The sequence below is a fragment of the Macaca mulatta genome, chromosome 1 (genome assembly GCF_049350105.2).
Source record: "Macaca mulatta isolate MMU2019108-1 chromosome 1, T2T-MMU8v2.0, whole genome shotgun sequence".
NCBI classification, from domain to species: domain Eukaryota; kingdom Metazoa; phylum Chordata; class Mammalia; order Primates; family Cercopithecidae; genus Macaca; species Macaca mulatta.
The window spans coordinates 30276323-30302314 of NC_133406.1; the positions used below are offsets into that span (position 1 = coordinate 30276323).

Here is a 25992-nt window from a genome sequence, read left to right on the forward strand (position 1 = left end):
CTGATTCGTACTCTGGAAGCTTCGTCTCAGGGGTATACCCCACCATGTGAGGTGTAAGGTGTCTGCACCTCAGTTGAAAATGCAGAAATCACCCCTCTTCTGTGTCACTCACTCTGGGAGCTTGAGGCTGGAGCTGTTCCTATTCAGCCATCTTGGGTGCACCCTTCCTAACGATTTTTAATAGTACGTTTCACCATCGATAACTTTCTTTTTTGGTTTGTTTACATGTTGTATTAGTTTGCTGAGGTTGCCATAAAATACAACAAAAAGGGTGGCTTAAACAACAGGAATTTATTTTCTAACTCTTCTGGATTCCAGAAGTCTGCGATCAAGGTGTTGGCAGGGTTGGGTTTTTTTAAGGCCTCTCTCCCTGACTTGTAGGTGGTTGTCTTTTCCCTGTGTCTTCACACTTTCTTCCTTCTGTACCTGAGTCAAAATTTTCTCTTCTTTTAGAGACATCAGAGATACTGGATTAGAGACCCCCTAGTGGCTTCATTTTAACTTAGTTACTTCTGCAAAAACCTGTCTCCATATATACTCACCTTTTGAGACACTGGGGTTAGGACTTCCACATATGAATTTTGTAGTGGAGGTCACAATTCAGCTCATGACTCATGTATATCATTTATGTTTTCCCTGCTAAAATGTAAGTGCCATGGTGGAGGAGACCTTATGTCTCTTGTCTGATACTATATCCAAAGCACTTAGATTGATAGCTGGTATACAGTTAGTACTCAATAATCTTTTGCTCAATAAATGAATAGACTTGGTTAGTGATGATAATTATAGGATTTGGTTACTGATCACATGTGAAAGCAAGGCAGAGAACAAGTCTTGGATGATTCCCAGATTTGTAGTTTGGTACATTGAATGGCCAGTGTTACCCTTAAACATGATAGGAAACACAAGAAAAAAATCAGGATTTGGGGGAAAGCTTTAGACATGCTGGGTGAGAAATACTGGGAATATATTCAGGTGGAAAAATTAAAAAGACCTGTAGATATATGGCCTGGAGTGGAATGAAGAGATCTTGGTCAAACACATAGATTTGGAGATCATCAATTTATAGCAAGTAGTAATATCTGGATAGCAGATGAGATAATTCAAAAAGAACATGCAGAGGAAGAGGCCTAGTATAGAAGCAAGGAAAATACTAATGTTTAAAGATTGAGTGGGTAAAGCAAAGTTTGGTTGAGAAGTGTTAGGAGGCAGGAGCAAAGCAAGAAGTGAGGAATCATAGGATCAAAGGGGAAAAGATATTGAATGGAATGATCACCTACATCAAGGCATAAAGAATTTCTCAAAGACTGTTCCAAGGAATAACTCTTCCATGATTTACTCTTTGGGAAAACTGGTCAATTTAGTGAGATAAATGCGGAAATCTATATACTTCTCTTGCAGAATCCCCCAAAACATTAGCATAATAATGTCTCTGAGAAGTCTTGCTATACAGAAATACATACATTTTAATTTCCAGATTAAAGTTTCCAGAGCTCTTTATTTGGGCACATATGTCTCTCTTTTCTCCCTACATAACAACTATTAATAATAGTACAGGGAACTGGATCGCAAGGAATCCTGTGAAACAATGCTAACCCATAAACAATTAGGTAAACATTGAGAAGATTCCTTTGGATTTGACTATTAGGGGCCTTGTCTGAGTGGTTTCCATAGAATGGTGGGGTCTTAAGGGTGAATAAGGAGGAGCAGAATTAAAACAGTAGGCATAATCTGCTCCTTCTATAAGGTTGATCTCAAAGAGAAGGAAAAAGATAGGGCAGTGTCTTGGGTGGATGGTTGTGTAAGGTTATACAATTTTCTTTTTAATGGAAAGTATATGACTGGGTTTATAGATAGTAGAGAGATTGAGGAATAGTAGCAAGAGGAGTTCAATAATCAATAATCAATAGTAGAACAAGGTATACAAGGAGAAGGGAGAAACTAAGATCAAGAAAATTTTCTTCCCTTTTCTGGAGACTGGAGAAAAGGAAAGGGGAGGCTGCAGTCGTAGACATAGGGTAAGAGGTTGTGGAAGCCCATGATAGGCTTCAATTTCTTAGACAAGAACATACGCTTAGAGTTTGTCTTTGGTGCTAGAAGAAAAGGTGCCCTCCCCTACTTTCTCCTCCACCTGAAAAACATCATGTATGATCTCGTTCATGTAAAAATCCTTTCCAAATGTTATGATTATTACTGTTATGGTCAGGGCATCACCTCTTTTTTGTACTCCTATATAGGCCTCATTGCTCTGAACTTCAATTACCTAGTTTCCTTCTGGTTTCTGCTTGTGGAGCAGAGATTTATTTTATGCATTTCTGTTTCCTACTACCTTTTACAGAGTGGAGTGTTATAAACATTGTGGAATGATTAGTGAGTCACAGGCAGCATCCCAATTTGTCCTCAATTGAGAATTCAATGAATTGCCTTATTTTGAATTGAAGAATCCTAGTACCAGGGTGTAGCTACACAATTCAGTTCTGTACACTTTCATTGGTAAATCTTATACAGAAATTTCCTGATTTTATTTCTCTACAATCAGTTTTTATGATCCATGCCCAACTCAGTTGATTTTTATCCCAGATTACTCTACCTGGTTGTCCCAAAGTGTGTTATCTTTGTATGTAAAGCATTTATCATAGTGAAAGACATAATGCAAACTTGACAAATGGTAGTTGTTATTATTACTATTATAATAGATTCAACAAAACCAAGGAGAGCTACATTATCAAAGTTGCAGTTTTATATTTCTCAATTATCTACATAGTCTTCTAGGTCCTGCCCTTTCTGTCCACATTTTCTTTAATATTTTTCCCTTATGAACTACTTAGTCACTTTTATCCCACTGTCTTGTTAACACCAAATCTCTTATTTGTATTTATTTACTTACTTAATATACATATTTATACTTTGACATTTTCCCTACCCAGTGTTTATCTTATCTTTCATTTTTCTTTATTTCAGGCACTCCAAAATATCATTCTTCTATTCATTTCTCCCCCAATCATCAGTTACCAATGAGCCTGAAAGCCATCATTGTAAAATTTCCATGTGTACAACAATGCTTATTTTTTGGGCACTTACTATGTACTACTTACTATTCCTGGTATTGAAGACACAAGCATGGTAAATTTTTAAAAAGCCACCATCTATATGGAGCTCATAGTCTAGTGAAATACATAGATAATGAACAATTAACAATTAGATAACTAATGAACTTGTAAACATTATTTTTTTAGGTGGGTTACCAGACAGTAGAAAACTAACTTATAAGGAATATGTGGCTTGGGCAGAAAATATTCCTGGAGGAAAGAAAGTATAGGCAAGCTGTAGCTGAAATTCCAGACTAACGAAATGAAGGAAGATTATTAGGTAATGTAGTACAATAAATCTATCAGGATCCACAATGGAAAGACTCAAAACATGATTAACGAGGCAATGTGTGGATGATGGTGGGTAGTTGTCAGATTTATGACCATTTTGGTTAATTCCATCACTATTGCTTGAAAGTAGCCTTACTTAAGAGTTGTTGCTGATAACCCACTAGGGATGAGAACTTGTTTTGTTGGGGTGTCAGGAGCAGTGTAAGGCATTTGTAAAAAATAGTTTATGATTTGGATCTTTTGTTTACATTTGTAAACAGACAGGCATTTGCCATTATGCAGATGAAGGCAGCTCACTCCCTAATGGATTACAGAACCTCACCCTATTTCAGTAGAAAATGTCTATTGGGAAAATTATTAGTTCAATTATGAAGATGCTGAGCTTTTGGTGTTTATGGAATCTTCAATAAGAAATAGCTACTTAGCACTTTGATATGTAGAACAAGAGTTTCAGGGGGGATTGGGAGTTTCGGCGGGGGAATCTTGGTTGGAGAAATAATATTTGGTATTGTCTTACCCAATGGGACTGAATGAGATTGCTCAAAAAGGTGTACTGCATTTTACAATGTTTAGAGTAGATTCCAGGTAGGGAAAGAAGTGACAGTAGAAAGGGGCTAACTGAAAGTTCAGAGGGTCATTGGATGACAGATCTGGTTAAGATGAAGAGTTGGCATAAGGAGAGTAACTGAGTGAGAGAAATTGAAGAGTGAAAAGTAAAAGTGTGTATTCAGAGAGTGGAGTGACTGAATTTAATCTTTTAAATCTGGAACTATTCTAGGTAAAACAGTTTTGGGCATGTCTGGGGGTGACTGAAAGTGAAGAAATGTCCTGTGGAAAGGACTGTTAGGGAGGGCACAAGACTGGAATTACAGAGCAGTGATCATGATGAAGGTACAAAAAAGATTAAGACAGGGAGGGGCTTAGGTGTCAGAAGACAAGTAAAGATACCAGAAATGTGAGGCATGGTGAGCTATGGAATTGAGAAGACAATTGGCCCCAGCTTTCACCTGGAGAGATGACTGTGGTGAGAGGTACTTAGGTTCATCTAGAGCCAGTCATCGCCTGGACAGAATATTGGTTGTTGAGGGTGTGGCAATGCAGATCTCTGTGGGTCTTCATTGCATTGGTTCTGGGGTCAAAGTTGCTGGTGTTAGACTTTGTACTAGGACTGCTGCATGGACTCCAGGAGTTGTACACAGTACAATTTAATTGAATCCATATTAGCTGTTACCCTTGAGGCCCTTCAAGTGTGTCATCCCGTGGGGTTTTTTATAAGCTCAGACTGGGGTTGAGGAGCAGAGCTATATCAGTTTCTGGATGCCCTATGGAGTGGATGGAGATAAGGAGCTGAAAATGGAGAATGAGAACTATTTGCATCATGCGTTGAGTTGGAGGATTGAGCAGAGAGGGAATCAATACCAGGGATGAAGTCAGAGCCAGGTGAGGGATCAGAAGTCACTTCTAAAATTACTAGAACAAGGAGATAAAATTAGAGGGTTAGAATATCACATGTATCTCAGATATAAGATAGAATGGCTAGATATGGAGTGGGTAAAAACAAGGTATAGTTATTAGGGTGAAAGTAAAGAGGGGGTCTGGTTATATGGTATATAGTATATAGTTGGTTTGGTGTTAACAGTATGTCTTCTTTTTTTGCAGAAAGCATACAATTAAAAAGCAAAACAAAACATGGCTACATTGGACAATTAACTCTTGGCAGCTTGTAACCAGTAAGATGATCTTGAACAGTCTCTTTTGTCTACGGCACTCTGTTTTCTCATCTGTAAAAATTAAACTATTGGCTCAGGTCATCTCTGAAGTTTTCAGTAGCTCTGTGATTCGATATCATTTATTTTGTCTTATTCAGGTCCCAACTATCCTCCAGCAACCCCTAGGATTCCCTCTAGGGCCCCAAATTATACTGAAGAGGTCCACTGCTCTCACGCAAGGCCAGCTCCATTTTCTTCCTCACATTTTGGGTTGAAGTAACTGCAGAGATTTGGGGAGAAATAATACATATCCTTCTGAAAAGTGAATGACCTAATCTTTCTTGAACAGAATGTGACTGTGTTGTTTATGTTTTGTTTTATTTTTGTTACCAGGCAATCAAGATGGAGCCTATTGGAATGATATGTGCCAGCTGGGATTTGTGCCTCCTTACACTGGCAGAGAGAAGAGTGTGAAGCCTGCTTGGAGAAGTGGAGGAGGCTGAAAAGAAGGCAAAGAGTGAAAACAGTGAAAGGAGGTGGAAGAGGGGATAAAAACACGGATAAGAGAATGCCATGGTGGTGCTGAGAAGGAAACAAGAGACTTTTTTGCTTGTAAAGGGCAGAAGATGGCAGAATCCAGCGACGCAGGGGCATCTGGCTCTAGAAATAATAGGTCACTTGGCACCCACTCCTTCAAAACGGTGAGCTTCATGAACATTCTTATTTATTTTATGTGAATATTGCATGTCCAGTGATGTGTTCCATCACAAATTCTTGGTGGGAGTCAACCTAATCAAAGTGAAGGAATAGTCTTTGAGAGAAGGGCATTACTTATGTGACAGCTATCTGCTTTTATTTGAGAAGTAAGGTGGGAGGATTTGGATTACATATGGCCAGTTGTATTCTTTGTTTCTCTTTTGAAATATGAGCGTTGACTCGGACTGTGCAAACTATTTTCTTCTCATTTCTTTATTACCACATATTTAACGTGTGTCAACAAGCTGACTCTTAATTGGCTGGCTCAAGTACAGAGACAGGATCCTATAGGAAGGGGGAGCAAAGCCATAAGCAAACTTAAACATTTCTTGATACCATTATGGCTCTCAATGGCCATCTTATATTAATGGCTATTTCTCTACATCACACACACACACACACCTTGCATTCAGCACTTTATATTATGAAGTGGCAAAAACCACAATTACTTTTGCACCAACCTACTAGTAACTCACTACATGTAAGAAGATTGTGGAGATGCAAACTTCTCTTCCCTTTGCCTTACTGACTTCTTTCTAATAAGCTGAATTTGGGTGTGAGGGTAGTCAGAGTGAGGCAAGGTTACTCTAATTTTCCATTTGAAGGATATCTCTATTTGAAGAAGACAATTCAAATGCTGTCTTTACCCATGTAGCAGCAAATAATTTTTACTGTTACTTTTATGGACTTCAGAGGGGCTACACAATCTCTCACAAGTCCTTGCTGACTGTGATTTTTAAAGGAATGTTATTTTGTAAGTGAAGCAACTGTGATTTTTTAAAGGAATGTTATTTTGGAAGTGAAGCAACTGAGAAGTGACTATAATCTTCAGGGGTAGAGGATCAGAAAAGATGTGAGTTTGGCATAATAGCCTTGGGAAGATAAAATAAGCCAATGAAGAGCTTATAGTTTTAGAGCTGAACTCAAGTTGGATCTTTTATCTGATAACATTTTAAATATTCAGTGTTATTCTCTATCATTTCAAATAGCCAGAAGATAATTTTGTTTTCATAAGGAAGTGATTTAAAAAGGAAGAATTTAGGGAAAAATTTACAAGACATGATTCTTAGTGAGGGTTGGCTACTTGACAGTTATCAAAGTAGGCTTCAGAAAGCTTCACTGTCATGTATCCATCAAAGAGTGAGAGGAGTTGATGAATTCTACATGAATTCAGTATGTTCTACAAACATAGGAAGATCTAAATTTCATGTTATACGAATATTTTTTCATTTAAGAATTGTTACCAGTTACTTCATGATTGGTCCACTGGGTTAAGAATTAAAGGATCTGAAATTGGGAGGAAGAAAGGAGAGTGATGTATCTGGAACCATGACAAAGAAAGTTTTTAAACAATTGCTTATTTATCCTTAATTCGCCATAATAACCATTACTGTTCTCAAATCTAAAAAAAAAAAAAAATCACTTCTGCCATTTTGCTTCCTCTTCTACCTTGTTTCTTCCTTTTCTTGTACTCATATGTAAAATATTTCTGTGACAATTTGAGTAGTAATCTGCTTATGCCATTCTGGACAGACACAAAGAGATGGTGTCCCCATGTGTGGGAATTAGTCCCAGTGCAGCGGGAATGAAATTAAACTACAATCTCAAGTCCTCAGAAGAAATCCCTGAAGAGTTCAGCACCTGGTTAAAATCCATGTGTGCATATTCAGGCCTGACCATAGGCAATTACAATGGCTTTACCTGGCAGGCCTTGTGGGGAAAGCTGCCTTCCCCACACTAGACTTTACAGCCAATGCACTGCAGCCTCAGGAGAGAGTGGCAGTCAAGGACTCAGGTCCTCCAGCCAATCATGCTCTTTCACGTATTTACCTTCCTAACCCAGGAACCTTCATTCCAAGGTCTCTGACACCCCTGACAGAGGCGTTCTTCAGGTTCCTCTGCTGAAAGCTTCTTATGCAGGAGGAGGGAAAAACCTTGAAGACACTTTTCCACATTCTGACTCAATACTCAGGATTCTTCCCGCTGCTAGCCCTTCTCCTCTTCCCTCCCTAGCACTCCTCTTCTCATGTCTATGATGATCCATCTGACTCTTAATTGGTGTGCCTTTCTGTTGGGAAAAATGGAACGTGGGAGTCAGTGCCTCCAACAGTTTTAGCCTCTTCTTTATGCCATTGCAGCGTGTGATGAAAAGCTGAATCCTGTCATTTTTGACTGGTTGTTTTAATAGGCTGCTCTGATACTTGGCCACTCAGCTTTCTGTCTCTGTCTCTGTCTCTGTCTCTCTCTCTCTCTCAGCTGAGTTTCTGACAGTCCCAGCTTTGGCTCTTTCTGGTTGTGTGACCTTAGCTGAATCATTTAATGTTTCTGCGCTTCATTTTATCATATGTAAATTTAGTACAATAATACTCGATTAATTTCTCATGAAGATTATATGAGGTGCTTGTGAAAAATACCTTACCTGGTACATTGAGACTCAGTTCTTAATCAAAACAGAAACAGAAACAGAAACAGAAACAGAAACAGAAACAGTGGGTCACTAACCTAGGGTCCTCTAGGGAGAACTTGCACTTACGTATTTTCCTGCAATGCCTTGGATTACATCATATGGCAAAGCCCTTTTATGTGTAAATGTTAACGTCTGTTTACTTTCTTTGTTACCATTTTCTGGTTAATTCTGGAAGGAAAAATTTTTTGTCTTCTTGTCAGTATTTTTCTCTTATTTTGATCCTTTTTGTCAGATATGTTTTCCCCTAAGAGCTGACATTTATGTTGTACGGTGCATATGTTAACGTGGCAATGAGATATTGCAGTAAGATTATAGCTCCACAAGGGGGTACATAAATGACAGTCTCCAAACAGAAACCAGCGTAGCTGCCAAAAAGGAAAGCTTCAAGATTCTCAGCTTCATTTTCAGTTATGTCATTAGAATAAATACGTTTTCTAATGGCAGAAGGAACTTCAGATAAGGATCTACAGGTGATATAGGATATCACTCAGCTACTCATAGACCTAAACAAGGCAACGTTTCCCAAGATGATAATTTTTCTGTGAAAGGTACTAGAAATGACTAAATTTATTGCCCCATATCATCCTTTATGATCTCATATGTCAGGGAAAAGCCCAATGTCAGAAACCCAGATTGTGCTCATGTCGTCAGGCAGAAGCTCGAGCATGAGCTCACGGGTATCTGGAAAACTTCGCCCAAACTGGGACAGAGCAGGCCACTTTCCTTTAAGCCAAACTTTATAAAGAGGCTTTTTGCTAAGTTTATTGTTAGATTTACTCCATTTTGAGTTTATTCTCAAGTGGTATTGCACTTGAGGTTGGCGCTAAGTTGCCCTTAATAATTCTCTGATCTTGATGTTGGCTTGCCTCACCATATGAAGACTGAGTCTAAGAAGAGGGAGATCTCAGTTCATGGGCCAGAAAATTGACTATTTTCATCACATGTGAGACATTTAGGTTCTGAGGGAAGAAGTGAACTTTTTCCAGTTCTGGCAAAGTCTTGTTTAGACCAATGAGCTCATGCTAGCGAGTCTTTCGTGACAAATATGAGCACCATCTGGATTCCTGACATTAGCCTTGTTCCTCGTCTCTGAGATCAACCATCAAAACAAGCAAGTGCTATCCAGAAGTGTTTGTGTGTGTTGGGGAAGGGGGAGTAGGATTCCTGACACACGTTACATATGGTTTCTCATAAGGTGCCCGGGAGAGCTCAGCCCCAGTTGCCCACACTGATAACCCACTTGTTAATATATTCCTTATTGGCTTTTCTCTTTTCCTTGTTTCGTTTTTCCCACTTTCTCACTTGTGTTTCTTAGATCACCTCTCAAAATAAACTACTTGTACCCAACTGCTTGTTTCGGTGTCTGCTTTTGGGTAACTCTAATACAGAACCATTTTTAAAAAATCCTTGAAGCATGAAAATCTAACACAGAAATGTGTTGATACTACATGTACAATCCAGATTTTGGTAAGATGAAAATAATAAATAAGCCAAAAACCAAATAAACAGATGCTACATGGTTGTCAAAACAGATGTACACATGTACACACACATGCACACACACGCACACACACACATTCCCCACTCAGATTGGTCTAAACAAGTGGAAGATAACTTGAGTAAAAGCAAATAACTTGATGAGACACAAAGTCAGAAAATAGAAAATTTTCTTCATATTATAAACAAACTGAAGATGACAAATTAGAAGTTGTGGACTACAGTCAAGAATGACCACAGTCAAAAAAGAAATAAAACGCACTGGAGTCTGGGGGGATTTACTACAACCAGGATTTAATGTGACCGGAATGAGCTAACACAACTAGAGTTGTATAGTGACATACCATGTACAATGGTATGTATAATGACATAATGTATGTGCTTTGTAAACTGTAAGCTGAAATTCATACTCAAGGTATTATTTTCAATAGATTGCCTAAAGGAATGTCTGCAAATGAAGTGGATGGCTGTGAAGGAAAAATACTGCATTAAGATTTTTATCTTAGTTTTTCTGAACTTTTTGACATTTGAGAAATCAATTTCTCTCTGTGTGTGTTTCCCTGCCCTAACCCATAAAATCAATATGAACTCAAATTTGAAAATGGATATGAAAAGACTGAAAAATATAAAATTATGTGCAAATGTTAGAGTTTTTTATTTAAAAAGACGTGGGATATGATAGTTGGTGTTTACTACTCTCAACTTCTTTTGGGCCTTAAGGATGTGGTGTATACCTCAAGCATTACCAAACCCAGAATTCTCTGAGAGACAAAGGGTACACATACCTCAGTTTATTCATTCACTTATAATTCTTGTACAATTAAATGTCTTTTTTGAAGAGGCTGATGTCAGATTCCCTTTTCTTACAGTAAGCCCCAAACACAAGCATTTTTTCATCTCAGGATAGCTTAACAAACCAATAGCTTGTACCCTGAAAATCTGACAAGGTTCTGAGTTAGCCCAAGTACTCTGAGGAAGGTGTACTCTTGATGGCATCTATTTCTCCTAGATTCTTCTAGGAGATCTTTGATTGTGGATTCCTATAATATGCCCAGAATTGTGAAATGTATAATGGACTGTGCAACAGAATTATGAATCAGTTTCTTCCTTCAAGGAGCTTATAGTCTAGCCTGGAAAGTAGGGAGCAAAAGTACATCTATGCAATTCATAGAAACAAACAAAAGTCAGTAGTAATTTATGCACCTATTGAGAATCTTTTATAGGCATACTGTAGGTGTTTTGGAGGAAAAATAATCCAATGTGTCTTTGAATATGACATAATAGTAATTCTGTCAATTCTGGGGGCCAGAACTGTTCATACTATTCAGTGGTATCCTTTCACATTATTTTACCAATCATCTGGTAGAGTGAGAGGTGAATGTCACAAATAATTCCCCTTCTTCATTCTTCTTTTTCCTCCACACCCCAGTGAAGAAAAACCCCTTCTGTCTGTAAAATTCTCATGAAAAACCAGCAAAACAGTCCAGTGATATTGCTAAGATTAGGAACCCAACCCCTGCTTGACTGGTACATTTCTAAACCACATATGTCAAGGTCAATTTTGCATATAGGTCAGTGTGTGGTTTCCTGCACTGTGGCCGTTCCGGGGAGAGAAAGCAGGACTCTTTTCTCATGAAGAAACGTGCTCACTGAAGAAAACACTGGGTAAAGATGATGGGATGAGAAAACACAGGAAAACCTGAAGGTCATCTTATTCATACGAAAATCCTCCCATTTGGTCACTGTCCCTCCCAGGCTGTGGCTCTTGTTCTCAGTGAGCTGTTCCTTTTCTAGATGAACAGGCTCCAGGCCAGAGAAAGGATGGTGTGACAAAGTGGGGTAAGTGAGGAGACAGCAGTCATCCTGTGTGGGCTGAATGTCCATTTCCTAGTGGTTCTTATATTAATAAAGTCAAGGATTGCTGCTAAGATACCCTTAAGGACTGAGGGAGCAGGAAAGAGATCTTCAAGGGATATCTTCATGGGCTGGTAGACAAATTTTGGAGAGGAAGGCAGGAGATAAGGCCATGGTGACTGCTAAGGGGAGGATTGTTGATTGTCAGTCCCTGTGTGGTAGACCTTGGAAATGATGTAGGGGTATTCTCTTATTGGAATATTACAACCCTTAGTCAATTTAAGAGAAGGGCTGATTTTAAAGAAAGAAACTGGTATTTTTTTTATACTACTTTGTGCTCAGAAGAAAACTTCGATGATATTCTATTAGGTAATCTCTCCCACACAGAAGCAGTATAAGGTAATGGTTAAACGTCTGGAGTCTTGAGCTAGATAGTATGATTTAATAATCTGTTTCCACCACTTACTAGCTGTGAAACCTTGGGAAATTTACTTAAACTCTCTGTGCCTCAGTTTCCTCATACGTATAATGGAAATAATAAAAAAATCTATCTCACAAAGTATTGCAAAGATTAAGTGAGTTAAAAGATGCAAAATGTTTGACACATGGTAAGCACTCAATAGTTGTTTCCCACGGAAATTATGTGCTAACTGACCCCTAGCCCAGGCTGCATAGCCTAGCAATGCAACACATGGATTTTGTACTTAGACTGGATCTAGGGTCAGCCCACTTGTGCCTCTTGCTGGCTATGTGATCTAGGTCAAGTTATTTATTTTTATTTTGTTTTTAATTTTCCCAGCCTCTGGTAGCCATCCTTCTACTTTCTATCTCCGTAAGTTCAATTGCTTCAATTTTTAGCTCCCACAAATAAGTGAGAACATGTGATGTTTGTCTTTCTATGCCTGGCTTATTTCACTTAGTATAATGAGCTGCAGTTCCATCCATGTTGTTGCAAATGACAGGATCTCATCCTTTTTTTTTTTTTTTTTTTATGGCTAAATAGTACTACGTTGTGTATAAGTACCACATTTTAATCCATTCATCTGTTGATGGATACTTAGGTTGCTTCCAAAATTTTGCCTATTGTGGACAGTGCTGCAAGAAACATGGGAATGCAAATATCTTTTCAGTATACTGACTTCCTTTCTTTTGGGTATATGCCCAGCAGTGGGATTGTTGGATCATATGGTAGTTCTATTTTTAGTTTTTGAGGAACTTCTAAACTGTTCTCCTTAGTGGTTGTACTAATTTACATTCCCACCAACAGTATAGTAAGGTTCCCTTTTCTCCACATCTTCATCAGCATTTGTGATTGCCTGTCTGGTGGATATAAGACATTTTAACTGGGGTGAGATGACATCTGATTGTAGTTTTGATTGGTATTTCTCTGATGATCAATGATGTTGGGTACCTTTCTATATGCTTATTTGACATTTGCATGTTTTCTTTTAGAAATGTCCATTCAAACCTTTTGTCCATTTTTAAATCAGATTATTAGATTTTTTTCTTATAGAGTTATTTTAGCTCCTTATATATTTTGGTTATTAATCAAATGGATAGTTTGCAAATATCTTCTCCCATTCTGTGGATTGTCTCTTAGCTTTGTTTATTGTTTTCTTTGCTGTACAGAAGCTTTTTTGCTTGATCTGATCCCATTTGTCCATGTTTGCTTTGGTTGCCTATGCTGTGGGATATTACTCAAGAAATTTCCACTCAGACTGATGTCCAAGAGAGTTTCTCCAATGTTTTCTTGTAGTAGTTTCATAGTTTGAGGTCTTTGATTAAAGTTTTTAGTCCATTTTGATCTGATTTTTGTACATGGCAAGAGATATGGGTCAAGTTTCATTATTTTGCATATGGATATTTAGTTTTCCAAGTCTCAGTTGAAGAGACTATCTTTCCCTCAGTGCATATTCTTGGCATATTTGTCAAAAATGAGTTCATTGTAGGTGTGTGGATTTGTTTTTGAGTTCTCTATTCTGTTCATTGTCTATGTGTCTGTTTTCATGCCACTACCATGCTGTTTTTGTTATTATAGCTCTGTAATATAATTTGAAGTCAGATAATGTGATACCTCCAGTTTTGTTCCTTTTGCTTAGGATGATTTAAACTATTCTGGGTCTTTTGTGGTTCCATATAAATTTGAGGATTTTTTTCTATTTCTGTGAAGAATGTCATTGGTATTTTGATAGAGGTTGCATTGAAACTGTAGATTACTTTGGATAATATGGACATTTTAACAATATTGATTATTCCAATCCATGAACATGGAATATCTTTCCATAGTCCTCTTTAATTTCTTTCATCTGTATTTTGTAGTTTTTATTATAGCAATCTTTCACTTCTTTGGTTAATTCCTAGGTATTTAATTTTATGTGTGGCTGTTGTTAATGGGATTACTTTTTAAATTTCTTTTTTAGATTGTTCACTGTTAGCATATGGAAATGCTACCGATTTTTGTATACTGATTTTGTATCCTGCAACTTTACTGAATTCGTTTATTAGTATTAATAGTTTTTTGGTGGAGTATTTAGGTTTTTCCAAATGTAAGATTATATCCTCTGCAATCAAGGATAATTTGACTTCTTCCTTTCCAATTTTCGTTTATTTCTTTCACTTGTCTGGTTGCTCTTTCTAGGATTTCCAGTACTATGTTGAACAACAGAGGTGAAAGTAGAAATCCGTCACATGTTCCAGGTATTAGAGGAAAGACTTGCAGTTTTTCCCTGTTCAGTATGATACTACCTGTGGGTTTTTGCGTACGGCTTTTATTATGTTAAGGTATGTTTCTTCTATATCCAGTTTTTTTTTATTATTATTATACTTTAAGTTCTAGGGTACATGTGCACAATGTGCAGGTTTGTTACATATGTATACATGTGCCATGTTGGTGTGCTGCACCCATCAACTCATCAGCACCCATCAACTCGTCATTTACATCAGGTATAACTCCCAGTGCCATCCCTCCTCCCACCCCCCTCCCCACAATAGGCCCTGGTGTGTGATGTTCCCCTTCCAGTGTCCAAGTGATCTCATTGTTCAATTCCCACCTTTGAATAAGAACATGCAGTATTTGGTTTTCTGTTCTTGTGATAGTTTGCTGAGAATGATGGTTTCCAGCTGCATCCATGTCCCTACAAAGGACATGAACTCATCCTTTTTGATGGCTGCATAGTATTCCATGGTGTATATGTGCCACATTTTCTTAATCCAGTCTGTCACTGATGGACATTTGGGTTGATTCCAAGTCTTTGCTATTGTGAATAGTGCTGCAGTGAACATACGTGTGCATGTGTCTTTATAGCAGCATGATTTATACTACTTTGGGTATATACCCAGTAATGGGATGGCTGGGTCAAATGGTATTTCTAGTTCTAGATCCTTGAGGAATCGCCATACTGCTTTCCACAATGGTTGAACTAGTTTACAATCCCACCAACAGTGTAAAAGTGTTCCTATTTCTCCACATCTTCTCCAGCACCTGTTGTTTCCTGACTTTTTAATGATTGCCATTCTAACTGGTATGAGATGGTATCTCATTGTGGTTTTGATTTGCATTTCTCTGATGGCCAGTGATGATGAGCATTTTTTCATTGTGTCTGTTGGCTGTATGAATGTCTTCTTTTGAGAAATGTCCGTTCATATCCTTTGCCCACTTTTTGATGGGGTTGTTTGTTTTTTTCTTGTAAATTTGTTTGAGTTCTTTGTAGGTTCTGGATATTAGCCCTTTGTCAGATGAGTAGATTGCAAAAATTTTCTCCCATTCTGTAGGTTGCCTGTTCACTCTGATGGTTGTTTCTTTTGCTGTGCAGAAGCTCTTTAGTTTAATTAGATCCCATTTGTTAATTTTGGCTTTTGTTGCCATTGCTTTTGGTGTTTTAGACATGAAGTCTTTGCCCATGCCTATGTCCTGAATGGTATTGCCTAGGTTTTCTTCTAGGGTTTTTATGGTTTTAGGTCTAACATTTAAGTCTCTAATCCATCTTGAATTAATTTTCGTATAAGGAGTAAGGAAAGGATCCAGTTTCAGCTTTCTACTTATGGCTGTCAATTTTCCCAGCACCATTTATTAAATAGGGAATCCTTTCCACATTTCTTGTTTTTGTCAGGGTTGTCAAAGATCAGATGGCTGTAAATGTGTGGTATAATTTCTGACGGCTCTGTTCTGTTCCATTCATCTATATCTCTGTTTTGGTACCAGTACCATGCTGTTTTGATATATCCAGTTTTTTAAGAGTTTTACTGTGAAGGAATATTTAATTTTATCAAAAGTTTTTCAGCATCAATTGAAAAGATAATGTGGTTTTTATCTTTCATTTTATTCATGTGATGTGTCATATTGATTGATTTGTTTATATTGAGCAATTTTTTTTCATTCCAGGAATAAATCCTACTTGGCCATGATAAATAATCTCCTTAATGTATTATTGAATTGAGTTTGCTAGTATTTTGTTTAGGATTTTTGCATCAGTATTTGTCAGAGATATCGGCCTGTAGTTTTGTTGTTTTTGATGTGTCTTTGTTTGGTTTTCGTATCAGGGTAATACCGCCTTCATAGAATTAGTATGGAAGTATTCCCTCCTCCTGTATTTTTTTGGATTAGTTTGTGTAAGATTGGTATTCTTTTAATGTTTCATGGAATCAGCAGTGAAGTCATTGAGTCCCATGCTTTTCTTTACTAAGAGATTTTTAATTACAGCTTTGATTTCATTACTTGTTATGGTCTGTTCAGATTTTGGATTTCTTCCTGGTTCAATCATGGTAGGTTGTATATGTCTAGAAATTTGTCTATTTCTTCTAGGTTTTCCAATTTATAGTATATAGTTGTTCAGCCACTAATGATCCTTTGAGTTTATGTGGTATCAGTTATAATGTTTCCTTTTTCATCTCTGATTTTATTTATTTTGATCTTGTTTCTTATTTTTAGTCTGGCTAAAGATTTGTCCATTTTGTTTAACTTTTCAAATAATTAACTTTTGTTTTATCTTATGATCTTTGTATTGTTTTCATCTTTTAAATTTTATTTATTTCTCTTCTGATCTTTATTATTTCTTCTACTAATTTTGGATTTGTTTTGCTCTTGCTTTTCTAGTTACTTAAGATGCATTGTTTGGTTGTTTACGTGAAGTTTTTTTTTTTTTTCTTTTTTGATCAGGCTCATATAAGTTTCCCTCTTAGTGCTACTTTTGCTGTATCCCATAGGTTTTGATATGTTGTGTTTCCATTATCATTTGTTTCAAGAAATTTTTCAATTTCCTTCTTAATTTCTTCATTGATCAACTGGTCATTCAGGAGCATATTGTTTAGTTTCCTCATGTTCATACAGTTCCAAAATTCCTCTTGTTATTGACTTCTAGTTTCATTCCCTTGTGGTCAGAAAAGATGTTTGGTACTATTTTAATTTTTAAAAACATTTTAAGACTGTTTTATAACCTAACATATGGTCTGTCCTTGAGAATGATCCATGTGCTGAGGTAAGCAATGTGTATTCTTTAGCCATTGGATAAAACGTTCCATAAATATCTGTTAGATCCATTTGATCTATAGTGTAGATTAAGTTCAAATGTTTCTTTGTTGATTTTCTGTCTGGTAGACACATCCAATGCTGAGAGTGGATTGTTGAAGTCTCCAGTTATTATTGTATGGAGTGTGTCTCTCTCTTTAGTTCTAATAATATTTGCTTTGTATATATGGGTTCTCCAGTGTTGGGTGCATGTGTATTTTAAATTGTTACTTCCTGTTGCTTAACTGACCCTGTAATCATAATATAGTGACCTTCTTTGTCCCTTCTGACAGTTTTTCTCTGAAATTGATTTTGTCTAAGTGTAGCTACTCCTTTTCTGTTTTGGTTTCCATTGCTGTGGGATATTTTTTTCCATCCTTTTATTTTTAGTCTATATGTGTCTTCATAGGTGAAGTGTGTTTCTTGCAGGCCACAGAACATTGGATCTTGCTTTTTCCTTCATTCAGCCACTTTGTGTCTTTTGATTGGAGAGTTTAATTTATTTATAGTCAGTGTTATTAGTGATGAATAAGGACTCACTCCTGCCATTTTGTTATTTGTTTTCTGGTTGTTTTGTGGTCTTCCCTTTCTTTATTCTTTCTTTTCTGTCTTCCTTTTAATGAAGGTAATTTTCTCTGGTGATATAATTTAGTTTCTTGCTTTTTATTTTCTTATTTATCCATTGCATATGTTTGGTATGAGGTTACCATGAGGCTTGCAGATACTATCTTATAACCCATTATTTTAAGCTGATAACAAGTTAACACTGTTTGCATAAACATATAAACAAGCAAAAAGAAAACTAATAAGGACTCTACACCTTAACTTCATGCCTATGCTTTTTAAGTTTTTGTTTTTTTCTATTTATATTTTATTGTACTATCTTTAAAAAGTTACTGTACAGGGTGAAATCCCATCTCTACTAAAAATACAAAAAATTAGTCAGGCGTGGTGGTGGGTGCCTGTAGTCCCAGCTACTCAGGAGGCTGAGACAGGAGAGTGGTGTGAAACTGGGAGGTGGAGCTTGCAGTGAGTAGAGATCGCACCACTGCACTCCAGCCTGGGCGACAGAGCGAGACTCTGTCTCAAAACAAACAAACAAACAAACAAAAAGTTGTTGTAGTTATTATGTTTGATTGGTTCATCATTTAGTCTTTCTACTTAAGAGGATTTTACACACCACTGTTACAGTGTAATAATAGTCTGTGATTTTCTGTGTACTTACTCTTACCAGTGAATTTTGTGGCTTCAGATGATTTCTTATTGCTCATTAATGTGCTTTTCTTTCTGACTGAAGTACTCCCTTTAGCATTTTTTGTAGGATAGTTCTGGTGTTGATGAAATCCATCAGCTTTTGCTTGTCTGGGAAAGTCTTTATTTGTTCTTCATGTCTGAAGAATATTTTCACTGGATATACTATTCTAGGGTAAAAGATTTTTTCTTCAGCACTTTGAATATGTCATGCCACTCTTTCCTGGTCTGTAAGGTTTCCACTGAAAAGTTTGCTGTCAGACATACTGGAGTTCCATTTTATGTTATTTGTTTGTTTCCTCTGGCTGCTTTTAGGATCCTTTCTTTATCCTTGACCTTTGGAAATTTGATTATTAAATACCTTGAGGTAGTCTTTTTTGGGTTAAATCTGCTTGGTGTTCTACAAGCTTCTTGTACTTGGATATTGATGTCTTTCTTTAGGTTTGGGAAGTTCTTCGTTATTATCTCTTTGAATAAACTTCCTACCCCTATCTCTTTCTCTAGCTCATCTTTAAGGCCAATAACTCTTAGATTTGCCCTTTGGGGACCATTTTATAGATCCTGTTGATGTGTTTCATTTTCTGTTATTATTTCTTTTGTCTTCTCTGACTGTGTATTTTCAAATAGCTTGTCTTCAAGCTCACTAATTCTTTCTTCTGCGTTATCAATTCTGCTATTAAAAAGCTTTTATGCATTCTTTAGTAATCCAATTGCATTTTTTAGCTCCAGAATTTCTGCTTGATTCTTTCAAATTATTTCAATCTCTTTGTTCAATTTATCTGATATAATTCTGAATTCCTTCTCTGTATTATCTTGAATTTCTTTTGAGTTTCTTCAACACAACTATTTTGAATTATCTGTCTGAAAGGTTACATATCTGTTTTTTTTTTCCAGAATTGGGTCCTGGTACCTTAATTAGTTCATTTGGTTAGGTCATGTCTTCCTGGATTGTGTTGATGCTTGTAGATGTTCTTCAGTATCTGGGCATTGAAGGGTTAGGTATTTATAGTAGTATTCCCAGTCTGGGCTTGTTTCTACCTGTGCTTCACGAGAAGACTTTCCATATATTCAAAGAAGCTTGGTGTTGTGATCTAAGCTGTATCTGCTTTAGAGGGCATGCCAAGCCCAGTAATGCTGTGGTTCTTGAAGACTCATAGAGGTAACACCTTGATGGTCTTACCATCTGGAAGAATGCTCTTCCAGACAAGATCTGGAAGAATTTCCTGGATTACTAGGCATAGATTCTTGTTTGTTTGTTTATTTATTTATTTATTTTTATTTTCTCCCAAATGAAAGAAGTCTTTCTCTCTGTTCTGAGCCACCTGGAGCTGGAGTGAACTGACACAGGCAGCTCTATGGTCACCACCACCAGGACTGCACTGGGTCAGGCTTGAAACCACACAGCACTGGGTCTCACCCAAAACCACTCCATGGCTATATCTTATGTTCACTCAAGGCCCTGAGGCTCTACCATCAGTAGGTGGCTAAAGCCAGCTAGGCCTGTGTCCTTCTCTTCAGGGTGGCAAGTTTCCCCAGGCCCCAGGTAGGTCCAGAGGTGCCATCTGAGATTCAGGGACTAGAGTTAAAAACCTTGGAAGTCTACTTGGTGTTCCATTTTACTGTCACTGAGCTGCCACTCAAACCACAAGATGTGGTCCTTTCTACTCTTACTTCACCTTTCCAAAGGCAGAGGAGCCTCACCCCATGGCCACTGCCACCAGAAACCCATGAGGAGTATGGCTAGACTACCGTTGATGTCCTTTTATATCCTGAGGGCTCTTCATTCAGCTTGCAGTGAATGCTGCCTAATCTGAGACTCACCCTTCAGAGCAGTGGGCTCCCCTCTGGCTCAGGGAAGGTCCAGAAATGCCATCAAAAAGCCGAGTACCAGAAGTGGGGACTCCATAAGCCTGCTTGGTGCTCTAAACCCCTGTGGCTAAGCTGGTACATAAAGTGCAAGCCAAAGTCCTCTTTATTTTTCCCTCTGCCTTTCTCAAGTGGAAGCAATCTTGTCCCATAGCTACCATAGCTGGGAACGTGCCGAGTCTCACTCAACACCAGTAAGTCTCCAAGTCTCACCCAAGGCCCTCAATGTAGTACCTGGGTATCACTGCTGGTTATTCAGGGCCCAAGGGCTCTTCAGTTAGCAAGTGAGGAATACTGACAGTACTGAGTTCTTTCCTTCAGGGCAGTCAGTTCCCTTCTGGCCCAGGGTGTATCGAGAAATGTTGTCTGGAAAGAGGGCCTCATGACTCTGACCAGTGTCCTATCCTGCTGTGGTTGAGCTGGTTTCCAAGATGCAGGACAAAGTCTTCTCTATTCTTCCCTTTCCTCTCCTCAACTGGAGAAAAGGGGACTTTTTTTTTGAGCCAAGAGCTGTGCAGCCTGTGGTGAGGGAAGGAGTGATGCCTGCACTCCCTTAGCTGCCCCAGTTGGTGTCTCAGTAGGTCCTGTGTTCCCCCAGTCAGTTGTTTCTGGGACCAGTTCAGCACTAGGACTTGCCAAAGCATTGCAGTCCTTGTGGCCTAGACTGACTTTCAAGAACTCCAGGGCTGGTTTAAATGCTCCCTCCATGGGCAGGCATCAGCTGAGTTTGGTCTGGTTTTATTTCCTGTTACAATAGTGCAGCACTGAGTTCAACGCCTCGCAATTGCTGTGATCTCCCTCTCCCCAGAGCACAGAAATGTCTGCACTTTGCCATTGCTGCTGGGAAATGGGGAAGGGGTAGTGTCATCAATTCAAGACTGTTTTTCCTACCTCTTCACCAATACGAAGTTAAAACCAAGTACTGTGAATGCTCGCCTGATTTTTGGTTCTTATGAAGGTGCTTTTTTTTTTTTTTTTTTTTTTTTTTTTTTTTTTTTTTGGTGTAGACTGTTGTTAAATTGGTGTCCTTACAGGGAGAATGATCAGTGGAGCCTTCTATTCTACCATCTTGCTCGGCCACCTTGCCTATTTAATTTTTCCAGGAATCATTTGCTTCATCTGTAAGTTGGAATAATAGTAATATTTACCTCATAGTTCATCTTGAGGAATAAATTTGATTACATACACAAAATTCTTGATGTAGTCTCTGACACATAGAAAATGCAACTGCTTTAATCTATGCACACATACATACACATACCACACTTCATTCTCTCATCTTACGTGGTTGACTCTTTCCTCCTTAATTATAAAGAAAAGCTGAAAAAACCCTCATCTTTCCTAGGGAACAGAATGATGACCCTCAACTGATTATTTATGTACTTGGGAAAATACATTCTTCTCAACTCTCCCTTACCTTTTACCTTTCTATCCCCCACATCAGGAGCAGGAGAAGATCAGAGAAATCTGTTACAAAACCAAGGAGGTGAGGGAGAAGAGGACCAAATACTGACCTAGCACATGCTCGCTCTTCTCACAGGTGACTGTGGCTATGACTGGTTAAATAATTTGCGGGATTCAATGAAAAATGAAAGTGCAGGGCACCCACTTAAAAAATCATTAAGAATTTCAAGACAGTGACAGCAGAGCATTAAACCAAGCATGGTGTTGTTCTAAGCATATGGACCTCTGTGACTGCACAGGCTACATGTTCATAACACTGACCCTGCTGCCAGTCCTGGGGCAATGGAAGAAGGTGACAAGTTGAAGCTTCTTCTGTTGTTAGTATGAAGCCAACTTGTCTGTTTTTCCACCCCAGAGCCTACTTAAGGCACATGGGTTTATTACTTGGCTATTAGCAACTCTCTGCCCCTGGAGCCTAGAACCTGGAAATATGAGGTGTCAGAGAGAGCCCCACATTCACTCCCACTTCTGAGGGGAAATAAAGAGAAACTGGGCTAAAACTATTCTAATCCAATCAATTTAATCAGTTTTTAGGAAACTCTCATAGCTGTAGCAGGCAAGATCACTCACAGAGACAAAAATTACGGTAATGCCAGGCATTCAAGTCTCTCTCGCTCTCTCTGAGTGTGAGTATGAGTATGAGTGAGTGTGTGTGTGTGTGTGTGTGTGGTATAATGATGTTAAATGTTCACTTTCATGGTCTATGTGTCAGTTACTTTCTTAGGCTTAACTAAGTTTGTTAGATGCTATTCATGATACTCATAGGTGTTTGGAGGAAGATAAAATATGTACAAGGAATAAAGAAGCTTCAGAAGCTAATAATGCATGTTAAAGACTACTTGCTACTTTTATCCATTATATATGCAGCAAGGAAATTTGGCAATTAACTATAATTATAACACATGGCCCAAACTGCCTATATATTCTTGTTCTACTGTCAGAATTGGGAGAGTGAGCCTGGGGATGCATCAGCAGGGATTTCTGGAGGAAATGTGGGGATAAGTGGAGGAGGGAAGGAGGTTCAGAGGAAAGCTGCTAGAGTCAAAGGTGGGTAGGGTAAGATGTAGAAGAGAGGTTTGGGGAGAAAAGGAAAATGTAATGGGAGGCAGAGGACAGAGGAAAGAGGAAGAGAGAGCCCAGGAAGAAAAAAGTCTAGGCTGGAAGGCCCAGAAGTTAACCCATGAGTTAGTTAACTTCTCCAGGAAGGAGGGCCATCCAGGGGATTCTTAAATCCTCAGCAGGCCCTTTTCCTTCGCAGGTGAATAGGAAGCACTGAGGGGCCAGAGAGAGAAAACTTCTCATTGCAGATCCCCTTGCTTGATCACTTCCTCACTCCAAAGCCTTGGGTGGGTCACCTGTCCTCTCTGTGATTCAGGGTACTCATATGCAAAGCACAGGGGGCAAAGCAGAGGGCCTTCAAAAGCCCGGGGTGAACCAAGCTGATGATTCTAGGAGACTCCGAATAAGTAAGATGGAAGAGAAAAGAGAGTGAAGGGAAAGCTCAGCCTGAATGAGGAACGATAGAAAGGAGGAAGGTCATAGAATACAGAAGGACTTTTAGGGGGGCAGTTAAGTATGATCATTTTTGCCTATTTACTTCCCCTAATTTGTTTTTCAATAATAGCTTTAGTAAGATATTAATATACCGTAAAAGTCTACCTTTTAAAGGTGTACAATTTGCTGGTTTTTAGTATGTTCACAGAGTTGTAGAGTTATACAACCATCACAATTATCCAATTCCAGAACACTTTCATAACCCACAAAGGAAACCTTGTATCCATTAGGAATCACTCCCCATTATCCCTGACCCTAGTCCCTGGAAATAACGCATCTGTTCTCTGTCCCTATGGATTTGCCTATTCTGGACAGTTCCTCTAAATGGAATTATACAATATGTGTGCTTTTGTGAAAGGCCTCTTAGCATTATGTTTTCAAGGTTCATCCATGTTGTAGCATGTCTCAGTACTTCATTCCTTTTTAGTTGTTGAATAATATTCCATTATATAGATATATAACATTTTTTTTCATTCATCAGGTAATGGATGTTTTGTTCTTTCCACTTTGGGGCTGTAATAAATAATGAGGCTATAAATATTCATTTTTATACAAGGATTTGTGTAACATATGTTTATATTTCTCATGGCAATACACCTAGGAGTGGAGTTGCTGGGTCATATGATAACTCTATGTTTAATATTTTGAGGAAATGGTAAACAATTTTCCAAAATGGATGAACCATCTTATAATCCCACCAGCAATGTATAGAGTTCCAATTTCTCTAATCTTCACCAGTACTTGGCTGGCTTTTATCTTTTTGGTTTTAGTTATCCTGGTGGAAATAAAATGACATTCATCATGGTTTTGATTTGCAATGTCTTATTGACTAATGTTGAGCATCCCTTTATGTGCTTATTGGCCATTTGTATATGTTTCTTGGAGAAATATGTATTTATTTAACTTTGATTGGGTTACTTGTCTTTTTATTATTGAGTTGTAAAAGTTCTTTATATATTCAAGGTACAAGTTCCTTATGAGATAACAACTTGCAAATATTTTGTCTCGTTTTTTGTTGTCTTTTCATGCTCTTGATTGTTTTCCTGAAGCACATATGCTTTAAATTTCAATAAAGCCCAATTTATCTGTTTTTGTCTTTTCTCTCATGCTTTTGGAGTCACATCTAGAAACCTATTGCCTAGATTTAAGGCCATGAGGGTTCAATCCTTTGTTTTCTTCTAATAATGTTATGGTATTAACCATTATATATAGTTCTATTATCCTTTTTAAATTAACCTTGTGAGGGAAGAGTCCAATGTAATTCTTTTACATGTGGATAACTAGTTGTCCCAGCATCATTTGATGAAACAAACTATTCTGTCCTCATTTAGTTTGCTTTGAATTGTCATGATACACTTGTTGAAAATCAGTTAACTATAAATGTAAAGGTGTATTTCTAGACTTTCATTTCTATTCCGTTGATCTATATGCTTATCCTGATGCCTGTATCACACTACCTTAATTACTGTAGCTTTGTAGTCAGATTTTGAAATAGTGAAATAAGTCCCCCAATTTTGTTCTTTTTGAAGATTGTTTTAGCTATTCTACTACTTTTTCATTTCCATATGTGTTTTTAAAATCATTTCGTCAATTTCTGCAAAAAACCCTGTTTTTGTTAGGCATTATATTGAATCCATAAATTAATCTGGAGTATCCCCATTTTAACAATATCAAGTTTTCTGATCCATGAATGTGGGGTATCTTTCCATTAATTTCTATATTTTAAAATGTCCTTTGGGCTGGGCATGGTGGCTTATGCTTGTAATCTCAGCACTTTGGGAGATTACAAGCTTGAGCCTGAGGTGGGCGGATCACTTGAGGTTGGGAGTTCAATATCAGCCTGGCTAACATGGCATAGCCCCATCTCTACTAAAAATACAAAAATTTGCCAGGCATGGTGGCACACACCTGTAATACCAGCTACTCAGGAGGCTGAGGCAGGAGAATCATTTGAACCTGGGAAGCGGAGGTTGCAGTGAGCCGAGATCGCACCACTGCACTTCGGCCTGGGCGCTGGGTGACAGAGTGAGACTCTATCTCAAAAAATAAATAAATAAGTAAATGAATAAAATAATAAAATAAAATGTCTTTCAACAGTGTTTTGTCATTTCAATGTATGTCTTGCACTTCTTTTGTTAATATTTTATTTTTTGATGCTATTATAAGTAAAATTTGTTTTCTTAATTTTTTAGGTTGTTTATTGCTAGTGTATAAAAATGCAATTAGTTTTTGTATATTTACATTGTATCCTGAAAATTTGATGGACTCCTTTTTAAATTCTAATAGTCATTTCAGAATTTCTTAGAATTCTCCATATTTAAAATTATGTTGTTTGCAAATAGAGATAGCTTTATTTCTTCCTTTCCAACTTGAGTTCCTGTCATTTGTTTTTTCTTTCCTAATTTCCTTGACAGAATTTCTAGTGCACTGTAGGATAGATGTGGTGAAAACAGATATCTTTGTTTTATCCCTGATCTTAAGGGTAAAGCATTCAGCTTCACCATGAACTATGATCTTATCTGTGGGTTTTTCATAGGCAGTCATTAGGTCAAGAAAGTCCCCTTCCATTCATGGTTTCTTGAATGTTTCAAATGCTTTTTACTGCCTCAGTTGAAATAGTCTTCTGGTTTTTGTCTTTCATTCTACTCATATGATGTATTACATTGAATGATTATTGTATGTTAAGCCAAT

The 25992-nt window shown here is 37.8% G+C and overlaps 1 long non-coding RNA gene across 1 annotated transcript in view; it reads left to right on the forward strand.

Annotated features, from left to right (window-relative positions):
• The first annotated feature begins 5536 nt into the window (after positions 1 to 5536).
• The window catches only part of LOC106994772 (uncharacterized), a 170256-nt gene continuing 149800 nt past the window's right edge, over positions 5537 to 25992 (forward strand). The window contains exon 1 of the long non-coding RNA XR_013416421.1: positions 5537 to 5790. This is a non-coding gene — a long non-coding RNA (uncharacterized LOC106994772). The remainder of the gene's footprint in view (positions 5791 to 25992) is intronic.